At 41.7% G+C, this 12,514-nt stretch overlaps 1 long non-coding RNA gene across 3 annotated transcripts; it reads left to right on the top strand.

Moving 5' to 3' along the window:
* Positions 1–1,416: 1,416 nt before the first annotated feature.
* On the top strand, positions 1,417–12,266 carry LOC148130250 (uncharacterized). 3 transcript variants are annotated; one of them, XR_015750172.1, is made up of 4 exons: positions 1,417–1,559; positions 5,207–5,339; positions 5,804–5,884; positions 11,283–12,266. It is a non-coding gene; the product is annotated as an uncharacterized LOC148130250 (long non-coding RNA). The 3 variants fall into 3 exon arrangements; XR_015750171.1 differs by lacking the exon at positions 11,283–12,266 and adding an exon at positions 7,491–7,971 and having other exon boundaries at positions 5,207–5,335; XR_015750170.1 differs by lacking the exon at positions 11,283–12,266 and adding an exon at positions 7,491–7,971.
* Positions 12,267–12,514: the final 248 nt, after the last annotated feature.

Here is a 12,514-nt window from a genome sequence, read left to right as displayed (position 1 = left end):
TCAACTTCTCCCTTCTGGATGCTGCTATAGAACATGCCAAAGATACAAAGATAGTTTCCCCCATCACCTCCATGCCAGCACTCTCCTAAACACCTTAATCCCCACAGCACTATCTTCGGCTAAAGATATTTACCCATGTAGTAAGGCGGTATTGATTCTGATCTTCTCCTCTTTCCTACTACCTTCTCCTATTGGTATCTATAGCTTATCACTTGTATATTATGATTAATGATTGCAACTATGATCTATGATATATGACCTACCACTTTGTTGTTTGTATGTACACTATGTACACCTATGTACCAGAGACAAATTCCTCATATGTCCAATCACACTTGGCCAATAAAGAATTCTATTCTGTTCCATTCCACTCCATTCCACTCCACTCCATTGCACTCCATTCCATTCCATTCCATGCCATGCCATGCCATGCCATGCCATTATTATTCCAATCCCTGTTTAGCCACTTAAATGATCTAGTGACTTTGAACATAGAACATAGAATAATAGGGTTGGAAGGGATCTTGGAGTCTTCTACTCCAATCCCCTGTTTGAACAAGAGACCCTACACCAGGGGTCTTCAAACTTGACAGCTTTAAGACTTGTGGACTTCAACTCCCAGAATTCCTCCTCCAGTCATGTTAGCTCAGGAATTCTGGGAGTTAAAGTCCACAAGTCTTAAACTTGTCAAGTTTGAAGACCCCTTGCCCTACACTATTCTGGACAAATGGCTGTCCAGTCTCTTCTTGAAAACAACTTCTTCAAGAAGTTGTAGGTGCTCCAGGGCTGGAGATTTTTAAGAACAGATTAGACAACTATTTGCTTGGAATGGTATAGGGTTTCTTGTTTGATCAGGGGGGTTGGACTAGAAGACCTCCAAGGTCCCTTCCAACTCTGCTGTTCTGTTATTCATTCTAGGAATATTCAAATATTCGCATCCATGCAGAAAGATATTTCGAGCCGCCCGCATGAAATAATTCTGAAAGTTCCAAGAAAGCAAAGAAGAACCTGCAGCATCCTTTCTATTTCTGTGTACAAATTTGTTATAGTTTAACCAGAGGAGAGGCCGTCTGAAGGCTTATCCTGTTCCCTTCGTTTGCAGACCCTTTGCCTGAAATAATGAAGTATTCAGTAGGCCTCCGCCTCTGTTTGGTTATCAGTAAGCCATTATGCAGGGAACAATGCCTTCTGTTTCTCTGCTCCTTCCTCCTCCAGCTACGCTTTGTGATATAATGCTATTCATCCCTATGGACTCTCTGGTTCATAAAAACAATATTGATGAAAAGTGGGGCAGATTGACTCAAGTTTGCAAGCATAATAATCCTATTGTTCACTCCTTGAGTTTACCTAATGAACAGTTCACAATGTAAACACTTAAGGAGGAGATTTTGTGAATATAGACTGAGGGCCCCCACTGTCCGGGGCATTCCTGTTTCTTTTGATAGTTAAAGCCGAGATGGTCTGCAGATCTGACAGTGTGTGTGTGTGTGAGTGGGCGGCTTGTGGCTGAGCTGGCGCATGGACTCAAAGGGCTATTTTGTCTATATCTAACAGGAAAGGTAGGTAATATAGGTAGTTCTCGACTTACAACTACAGTTGAGCCCAAATTTTCTGTTGTTCAGTGAGACATTTGTTCGGTGAGTTTTGCCCTGTTTTACGATCTTTCTTGCCACCGTTGTTAAGTGAATCACTGCAGTTGATAAGTTAGTCACCCGGTATTTATTTATTTATTTTATTTATTTGTTTATTTATTTATTTGTCAAAAGCTTACAATATAACAGAAACAAGAATAAACATAAGTTTAAATACAAGAAATGGGAACTAATAAATGGGGGACGATAGGACAGGGACAGTAGGCATGATGGTGTGCTTATGGGGTGAGGTCAATAGAGGTTAGTTTGAAAGGTATAATTAGAGGTTAGTTTGAAATTACCTTTTAGAATTCGAAATGGCAGAAGAAATAGTTAAGGGCACAATGATTGCATGGGCAAGGAATGTAGGGCACAACATTAACTTGGAAGATTGGGAAAAAATCTGGAAACAAAATTATAAAGTAACAAAATTGGCGGCCTATAAAGAGAATCAATACAAAATGTGTTATCGGTGGTACCTGGCACCCTCAAGGCTGGCTAATATGTACCCAAACCTAAGTCCGCTTTGCTGGAAATGTAAGCAAAGGAAGGGGTACCTTCTTCCACGCTTGGTGGCTTTGCCCAAAAAGTAAAAAATACTGGAAAAAATCAGAATTTGGATAAAAGGAATTACAAATATTCAACTAGAATTTAAGGCCAAAATATTTTTATTGGGAATGATAAAAGGTGATCACGCAAAGGAATTGAAATATTTAATTCTTCATATAATCATGGCAGCAAGAATTGTGTTTGCACAATGCTGGAAGGGTGACCAAATGCCAACAAACAACTTGATAATCCAGAAGGTTCTGGACTGCGCGGAAATGGATGTACTTACCCAAAAACTAAAGGATGAGGTAGACTCAAAATATAGTACAGTTTGGGAAAAATGGTACCATTGGATTAAGGATAAAAACCAGGGAATAAAAAGATAAGGAATGGAAAAAATAAAGTGGTTAGATTAAGAGTATTTACCAGAAACAGGAAATGAATATTAGAAAAATTGCTTTTGATAAAAGAATACACTGTCTAATTGATTAGAAATATATATGTTTGATGTTTATTCGATTTATTTTTCACATTGATTTTGTTTGCAACGAAATGTCTTATATTATGCATTGTATATACTTTTTAAAATCCTTAATACAGTTTATTTTTTAAAATTAAAAAAGAGGTTAGTTTGAGGGTAAAGGAATGGGGGTTTGAGCAGGTGACAACAGAATCATTCCAGACATTGAAGGGGAACATTGTAATGAAATAATGATTTATAATATGTGACGTGGGGGAATAACTATGGAAAATAGGTGCTCCCATAAAAGTATGTGATTTAACTGAAAAATAATGTGTTAAATGTTTAAGACATAAATGAATATCAATATTAATGAATAGATTTGTATTGGTTTTGATAATACTGTATAATTTTAGAACGTACCAGACAGAATCCCAATGTAAGTTATGTGTTTTATATTAAGTATTATAAATATAGGGGAAAGAGATAAAGGCATCATACTCCATTTAGTGTACAGGAGAAGTTTTTTCAAAGAAGAAAGATAAATGGATAGCTGGAAATAGAACAGACAAAGAATAATAAATATTATGATTCGAATTGAGAGGAGATAAATAAAATAAAATTGAGAAAATTTAAAAGAGAGGAGAAGCTATATAGAAAATTGAAAATGTTAACAAGATATGGAATGGTATATAAAATGAATATGAATTTGAATTTGTGTCTGTATCAAGAGTTTTAACCCAGGACTAAGCAACTTTCAGAAAAGAGATTTTTATGCTTTTATGTTTGTGTTTCTGTGTATTTATGTTTTGTATGTCTTTAAAAATTAATAAAATTTGTTCAAAAAAAAAATCATTCCAGACATTGAGCACTCTGTTGCTGAAATCATACTTCCTGCAATCGAGTTTGGAGTGGTTTACATTTAGTTTAATCTGTTGTGTGCTCTTGTGTTGTTGTTGTTAAAGCTGAAATATTCATTAACTGGTAAGATGTTGTAACGTATGATTTTATGTACTATGCTTAAGTCTAATCTTAGTCGGCGTAGTTCAAGGTTGTCTAAGCCTAGAATCTCAAGTCTGGTGTTGTAGGGTATTCTGTTGTGAACAGAGGAGTGTAGTACTCTTCTGGTAAAATACTTCTGGACTCGCTCAATTGTACTTATGTCTGATATACAGTGCGGATTCCAGACAGCAGAGCTGAATTCAAGTATTGGTCTAGCAAAAGTTTTGAATGCCCTAGTTAGCAAAACAGTATTACCAGAGGAGAAACTTCTGTAAAATTAAATTTATTTAAGCGAATCTGGCTTCCCCAATGGACTTTGCTTGTCAGAAGGTTGCAAAAGTCGCAAGCTTGGGACACAGCAATGGTCATAAAGTATAAACCAGTTTCCGAGCATCTGAATTTTGATCCCATGGTCGTGGGGATGTTGCAAAGGTTGTAACTGTGAAAAATGGTCATCAGTCACATTTTTCAGTGCCCGTTGTAACTTGGAACGCTCACTAAAGGAACTGTTGTAAGGCAAGGACCACCTGTACACAAAAGGCAGCCCTATGCTTTTCATTATCAGGGACACAGCGGCTCAGTGGCTAAGATGCTGAGCTTGTCAATCAGAAATCAGTCGTCAGTCCGGCGGTTTGAATCCCTAGCGCCGCGTAACGTCCCGTTACTTGTCCCAGCTTCTGCCAACCTAGCAGTTCGAAAGCATGTAAAAATGCAAGTAGGAAAATAGGGTCCACCTTTGACGGGAAGGGAACAGCGTTCCGTGCGCCTTCAGTGTTTAGTCATGCTGGTCACATGACCATGGAGACATCTTCGGATAGCACTGGCTCTTCGGCTTTGTAATGGAGATGAGCACTGCCCCCTAGAGCCAGAAACGATAAGCACGTACGTGCGAGGGAAACCTTTACCTTTACTTATGCTTTTCATTACCTCCCTCCTGTCAGTTGAAAGTGTTTGTGGCAAGGTGATTGGTAACCTTTCCATTCTGTTGCCTTTTACTAAATGTCTACATAAATGGTTGTCCAGTCTCTTCTTAAAAGCTACCAGAGATGGAACACCCACAATTTCTGGAGGCAAGCTGTTCCACTGGTTAATTGTTAATCACTGTCCTTAGTTCTAAGTTACTTCTGTCCTCGGTTGGTTTCCATCCATTGCTTTTCCCTTCTGCCTTCCAGGATCCTATATAGCTCCTAATGTCACTCCCCATATTAATTTTTTTAAGTGATCATAGGGAGTAATCAAGTTCTCTGTTTTTAATTTAGACGAAGGTTGTTTTGGCCTGAATTTCTTGAGGGAATGCGATCCCCAACGTTCAACTCAGACCACGTGAACCCATGGCCAATAAAAGTTATATCCATCTTGCTTTTGTCTTATGCCTTCTCTACCATCAGGTTAAGAAGAGCTGGAGCTGAGTTAGACATTTGTTATTTTTTTAAATTCTGGAATAAAGCATTGGTAAACCATCTCACTCTCTCTCTCTCTCTCTGTCTGTCTGTCTGTCTGTCTCTGTCTCTGTCTCTGTCTCTCTCTCTCTCCCCCCTCCCTCCCCCCCTCTCTCTTTGCCAAGAAAACCACCAGGAGTTGAGCATAATTCAGCACAGCCTTTCCATAATGATTACTAAATGTGTCTTTGAACATAAAGATTTAAAATTAGCACATGGAACTTGGATGCATTCCCATGTATTCCCCAACTACGGTATGTATGTATCTCTGCTAAATATACTATACCCTATAGGTCTTCCTGCCATCATCTACCTGTAAAACAGGTGAGCCTCTCTTACTACAAAGTTTAAGGTGGATGCAACCCTTCCACAGGAATGGCCCAAGGAGACCTCTGCCATTTTGGCCAGACTGTGGCAAAGCAAAGACTGTCAGGCACAATGCTGCGATATAGTAGAACATCTTGTCAAGTTCTATTTTGCTTCATGCCAAGCTTAAAGAATACTTAGTAGCTGTGTAAAAATACTGCATTACATTTACCTTTGCAGCCCCTTTTATTGTTTAAACAATGCTCAGTTCAACACTTTATCCAATTCATTTAGAAATAAATATTTCATGGATCCAAGCTGATTATTTGCCACATTACACCCATCCTGGCTTCATGGCTTATTGTGTATCGTTCAGATTAAATGTCTTTCCACCACTCCAAGATATTTCTTGTTAGATTTAGAGGCAGAGACAGAAGGATAGAGTGGTGGACATTTTTTTTTCGTGAGTCATAACCTTTCACTGACCTTCATGACAGGTATGTAGAGATGAATGCATTTAATATGTTTTATGCAGCCAGTATAATGTTTTAAATATCTTAACCTCTTCTTCTTCTTCTTCTTCTTCTTCTTCTTCTTCTTCTTCTTCTTCTTCTTCTTCTTCTTCTTCTTCTTCTTCTTCTTCTTCTTCTTCTTCTTCTTCTTCTTCTTCTTCTTCTTCTTCTTCTTCTTCTTCTTCTTCTTCTTCTTCTTCTTCTTCTTCTTCTTCTTCTTCTTCTTCTCCTCCTCCTCCTCCTCCTCCTCCTCCTCCTCCTCCTCCTCCTCCTCCTCCTCCCTCCTCTGTTAGTTGTAAATGCCTCCTCCTGCGCTAACAGGAAAAAGAAAAAGATGATAAAACAGGAACAAAGCTCCTCCTGGGCTTTTCACTTTATCATTTACAAAAACCAGCTAGCTGAAGATTTATAAACATTTAATCCGTCTTTATACCAGGAAGCAACCATTTGGGTTGCTTGTTTTGGGCTACAGCCATGACAGATTAATTCCAAACCTTGTTTCGGTGGAAATAAAAAGGCAAATAACTCTTGATAAGCCAAAATAATAGTTTTTTTTTTTTTAAAAAAAAAATCCTTGACATGGCCGTATGCGGCAACATCAGAGCCATTCTGTCTCCCTTCCCCTTCCTAGCCCCCAAACCTGTTATTAATAAAATTATTGTTTAACCTCGACTGGTTTATAATGCCAAACATATGTAACCTTGGCCTTAAGCACCCTTGTCAAGTCAAACGATATATTCAAGTTCATTTACACGACACACCGCCTAATATTAGGGAACAACAATGGCATTGTAGCCCTAACAGGAACGTTGGCGTCCAGAGTCAGGAGAAACTGCCAATTTGATTTTTGAAGGCCCTCAAGAAAGCGGTTTATTCCCTCACCTGCCATTGCACCATAAACGTTAACATTGTTAGCAACATCTGGCTCTAATCAGCTCAGAGGCCCTGATATATTACTCTGGTGGCACATAAATTTAGCATTATGTTCTTTTTTTTAAAAAATCCTTCCCCTCCCACCCTGCCCCTGTCCAACTCCCCCCCCGTTACCTCATTCTTTCTCCTGGTCAGTTTTTTGAGGACAAGATAGAATCACGACTCTGCCAATTGAACAAGAGACCAGCCGCAAACCAAGTTAGTCGTGTCCAGGTTTCATATCCAGAAGGGTCCCTACAATTTGAATAATGGGATTTCACTCTCAGCTGGAGGCTTTAGAGTGGTGCGGTGGCCTAGAAGAGGGGCCCTTGCCTGCCTCACAATCAGGAAGCTGTGAGTTCGATCCTAGGTAGAGGCAGATATTTTTCTCTCTGGGCACGCTGAGAATATATCTGGCGAACAAAACTCTGCATTGGTGATAGGAAGGGCATCTGGCCAGTAAATACTCTGCTAGCTACATTCAGTGGCCTGCAAGGGATTATGGGGGTCATTAAATGATGATGATGATGATGACTCTCAGCTGGAGGCTTTAAAATATAACTGTATAGAAGGCCATGGATACTTCCTTCTCTCTGCTTAGCCTATATTTAGCAAGCAAGCAAACAAAACCTTCCCTGACCACCCAGTTTCCATTCAGTTGTACTGTTTCCATGTACAGGTAGTCCTCAATTTACAACAGTTCATTTAGCAACCATTCGAAGTTACAACAGCATTGAAAAAAGTGACTTTTGACTGCTTTTCACGCCACCATTGCAGCATCCCCGTGCTCACATGATTCAAAATTCAGATGCTTGGCAACTGGCAGGTACTTATGACGGTTGCAGTGTCCTGGGGTCATGTGATTCCCTTTTGCGATCTTCTGATGAGCGAAGCCAATGGGGGCGTCAGATTCACTTAACAACTGTCTTCCTAACTGCAGTGATTCACTTAACCACGGTGGCAAGAAAGCTCATTAAAACGGGACAAAATTCACTTCAACAACTGTTTAGCTTAGCAACGGATGTTTGGGGCTCAATTGGTCCTTGACTTACGACCGCCTGTATGCTGACTGCGCATTTCGCTTTCGAAAAGACGCTTAGATCATCTCCACAATGTGTGGATTTAAGAGGCAATCTGCTTCCCATTGAAACTATTGACAAAACTCCCCATGATTACATCTTTTGTCAATTAATAAATGCTAAGTATTGCGATTGTTCTCTCTGACTTTGCTTTCTCCACTGACAGTTTTTTCAGGGTATTGTTATCTGAGTGGGAGGTTGTGGGACCCAAAAATGATAATTTGTCTTTCTGCTGTCTCTTGGTTGGTGGCATTATGGAATCTCCGGCACAAATTACATGTTTTCAAACAGGAAGGTCGATTAGATGCGAGAAAGGCCATTATGAAACTGAACCTCCCGCTTGTTTTCTTTCTATTCATCCCTAAGTATAGGCTTGCATTATGTCTAAATAATGGCAAATCTATTCAATTGATAGTTTCTTTATGATAATCATTTTTAAATATCTAACTTGGTACGCTTATGAACCTGGGTTTTTTTATTTTTATTATTGTTATTATTATTTTTACCGAGATGGATTTCTTTTAAGCAAATTCAATTCGGCAGAAGAGTGCTACACAACAGCAACAATTTAACTTGCATTATCTGTTCAATGACTGCATTAAATAACGAAATTATGGAAGGGCTGAGAATCTTTCTCAAGGAAATCCATTCCTAACGTCTGTTGCTTCTCACTTGCAGAGATGCACGCCTTTGGATTAGAGCAGGGAGGTCAAACTCAAGGCCCATGGCCAGATCCAGCCTGCAATGTGGTCAGATCCAATCAAGGTTGGGCTTCAAAATTTTAGCAAAGGGTTCTCTGCCCAGTTGCTGGGTGGATGTGGCCATGGTGGGCGTGGCCTAATCGGCCTCCTGCACCAGGCTGGGGGTAGGTGGGAGTGGGGTGGCGTTTTTGCCCTCCCCGTGCTCTGGAGACTTTCCTTGAGCCTCCAGGAGGGTGAAAAGGGCCTCCTCGGGCTCTGGAAGCTCTCAGGAAGCCGGAAATGGGGTCAATTCCGGCTTTCCTGAACTTCCGGTAGGCCCAATTTTTCACCCTCCCTGAGCCTCCGCGTGCATCCTGCACTTTCTTGGATCCATAACGGGCTGTGTGAGGACTCCTGGGAGGAGCAGGGTGGGTTTTGGGGGTTCTCTGAAATGCACGGAATCTTAGCTAGGGGCTCTCCTGAACCCCCGCGAACCCCCAGCAGCCCATCCCTGGATCCAACCTGCAGGGCCGTCCTGGCCTACCCGATGTGAAGAGGAAAGATTGGGCCAGCTGGCTTCGGCCCAGTCTACCCAATGCAAAGAGGAAACATGCCAGCAGTTTGGGGGAGTGGGGTCAAACTAGCCACACCCACCCAGTTGGCCGCCCCGCCCAGCCCCCCTCCCCGAGGTCAACCACAGCCGTGTTGTGGCTTTCAATGAAATTGAGATTGACACCCCTGCATTAGAAAGAAGGGTGGAAGGAAGGAAGGGTAAGGGATGGAGGGAGGGAGAGAGGGAAGGAAGGAAGGAAGGACGAAAGAAAGAAAGAAAGAAAGAAAGAAAGAAAGAAAGAAAGAAAGAAAGAAAGAAAGAAAGAAAGAAAGAAAGAAAGAAAGAAAGAAAGAAGAAACAAAAGAATAGTATGAGAAACAAACCAAGTGCCTTTTCCTTTCTAACCTCTCTCCATTCGGTTACTGATGTGAAGGATCTTCTGAAGAAAAGGAACACCTACGGGAATAAGGATCACAAGTAATCACAAGGTTTCCCCACACTGTAGATGTCTCCCATTCCTATTCCCCTTTCCAGAGCAAAATAACCCCAGTGAAGAATATTGGTTTTCCTTTCCTCAGTAAAGCTGGTCTTAGCTGTACCGGCAGTTACATTGCTAGCATTTTGCTAGTGAAGCTAACGCCTCCGGAACATCAACCAAAACTTGACCAGCAGTTTGGCCACACGTGCAGGATTGTGGCACGTGGCCCACCGACAGAACGACCTGTCCTCCTTCCCTACCTCAACCTTGGAATGGGGGGATCTTCCAATATGGGGAGATGTGGGGGCGGGGGTGAGCGTGAGCAGCCCCGAGCAGTGGCAAAGCAGGCCCAGCGCATGTGGGAATCTGGCAGCACAGGATGGAAGAAAACAGGTGGGGGCATGCGCTACAGCGGGGGTGTCAAACTCAATTTCATTGAGGGCCATATCAGGGTTGTGTTTGATCTCAGTGGAGGGGGGGCAGGGGGCATGGCCAAGGTAGGCATGGCTAGGGTGGGTGTGGCCAGCTCAACGTCACTCGTGTTGGGGGCACCTATCAGGGACAAATGCTAAGGCAGGACTTCCCTGAGACCCTTCCTCATTATAATCTTCCTTCCTTCCTTCCTTCCTTCCTTCCTTCCTTCCTTCCTTCCTTCCTTCCTTCCTTCCTCTTTCTTTTCTCTTTCTCTCGTTTCCTTCCTTCCTCCTCTTTCTCCTGTCCCTTCTTTCTCTTCTCTTTCTTTCTTTCTCTTTGTTTTCTTTTTTCTTTCTTTCTTTCTTTCCTCCCTCCCTCCCTCCCCTCTCTTTCTTTTCCTTCCTTCCCCTATCTGATGTCCCTCTTTTCTTTCTTTTCTCCCTACCTTCTTTCCTTCCTCCTGTCCCTCCTGTTCTTTCTCTTTCTTTCTTTCTTTCTTTCTTTCTTTCTTTCTTTCTTTCTTTCTTTCTTTCTTTCTTTCTTTCTTTCTTTCTTTCTTCCTTCCTTCCTTCCTTCCTTCCTTCCTTCCTTCCTTCCTTCCTTCCTTCCTTCCTTCTTTTTTTCCTTCCCTCTTTATTCTCCTTTCTTCTTCCTTCCCCTTCCTTTCCTTCTTTCCTTCTTTGTCTTTCCTCTTTCCCTTTCTCCTTTCCTGTCACTTCTTGCATGCTCAAATGCAAACGGGAAACATTTCTCCTTTTGTTTGGTTTTTAGTTTGTTTTGCTAGCCCTCTGCCAACAAAAATGGAGGTCCGGGGGTATGTGCACACACACACACACACACACGGGCCTGTTTTTGGCCGCAACAGCCTCCTGCAGCTCTCTGCCAGCAAAAACGAGTTCCGTTTTCACTAGCAGAGGCCCCGTGGGCTGGTCGTTTGCTCTTTCCAGGGTGGCCTCTTGGGCGAGATCTAAGCACCCCATGGGCCAGATGTGGCTCACTGGCCTTAAGTTTGACACCCCTGTGCTACCGCATCTTTGTGGTCAGTCATAAAAGCGAACAACCAAAGGGGTGCTGCAGCAGACGTAACTTCGGGACGGGATCATAAGTACGTTTTTAGGAGGTCTGTTGTGACTTTGAATGGTTGCTAAGTGACCAGACATAACCTGAGGACTACCACAACTTACCACCAGTTATAAGTTGAGGACTAACTCAAATCCACTCCACGTGGACTGTAAAACCCAACTTCTTTTTTTCTTTCCTTTATGAGGCCGCCATTGGAGAGTGATGTTGGCTTAACAGGATACAGACCCCCATGGAAAAAGCTTAAAATCTCACATTTCATCCACCAACTTTATGAACTGTTAATAGCAAAAACTAGTTCTGCATGCGAACTTATTTCGGGCTGACGCTTTTAACATCTTCCTTAAATCATCGTGGAATTTGAACCTAGACCTCCTCGGTCCAGTTTGTTATTTAATCATCATACCCGTCTGCCTTCCAGATGAACAAAAGAAGTAAAATTGAGGGCTTTTCCCCCCTCAGCGGATTGAGTCACCTTATCCAGCGCAAACCCAATTTTTCTCATGAACTCATAAGCATAATGGGACCGTGACTGAACAGGACACCCATTTATCCACGATTGGCAAAAGCTTAAAGTTCTTGGTCTATTTATATGTCAGTTCACCACCAAATGGTGTAATGGGTGTAACGCCACCCAGTTTCACCACAAGGGAGGGGAAGCCATCTTCTTTTTCCTTCCCCAGCTGGTCATAGATGCAAGATGTCTTTAGCTATTTCTATGATTCTGGCAGCCGGCGCTGTTGTGAGGGAATTAAATTTGTTCTTCAACTGCTCATTATTTTAACAACCACCCTGGCTTTGTTTTTGTGGCTTCGGCACTAGTAAAAAGTACGGTACGTTCCTTCTGCCGAGCAGAAAAACCGTCGACACCCTGTTAAAAAGATTACATCACCAAGCCTGCCTGTTTGGCTGCCGAAGTGAGAAAACAATTGTCAAGTGTATAGCTACGATATGAGGGGATTTTACACATTTCTCATGTTCAATAATTAGGACGTGAACATTTTCTTCCAAATGTTGCTGCTTTGGCAGGATACTCCTCCATCCTTTTTTTTTTGGGGGGCGGAGGTGTTTTGTTGTTGCAGTTACTTCGGTAAGAGCAGTTTCGCTTTGCTGAATCGGGGAACAAAATCCAATGGGACTCTGGGTGAAACGGTACAATGGTATCTATCTATCTATCATCTATCTATCTATCTATATCTATCTATCTATCTATCTATCTATCTATCTATCTATCTATCTATCTATCTATCTATCTATCTATCATCTATCTATCAACTATCTATCTATCTATCTATCTATCTATCTATCTATCTATCTATCTATCTATCTATCTATCTATCTATCCCTACCAAAATTCCTTCTGATCATCTATCTGTCTGTTTGTCTGTCTGTCTGTCTATCTTATCTATCTAACTATCC

Source organism: Notechis scutatus, chromosome 6 (genome assembly GCF_049901735.1).
Source record: "Notechis scutatus isolate UNSWTSFEM ecotype Mainland chromosome 6, rNotScu1.2, whole genome shotgun sequence".
In the NCBI taxonomy this organism is placed as follows: Eukaryota; Metazoa; Chordata; class Lepidosauria; order Squamata; family Elapidae; genus Notechis; species Notechis scutatus.
Note: the sequence above shows the minus strand (reverse complement) of the source record. Positions and strands in the feature narration are given on the sequence as shown.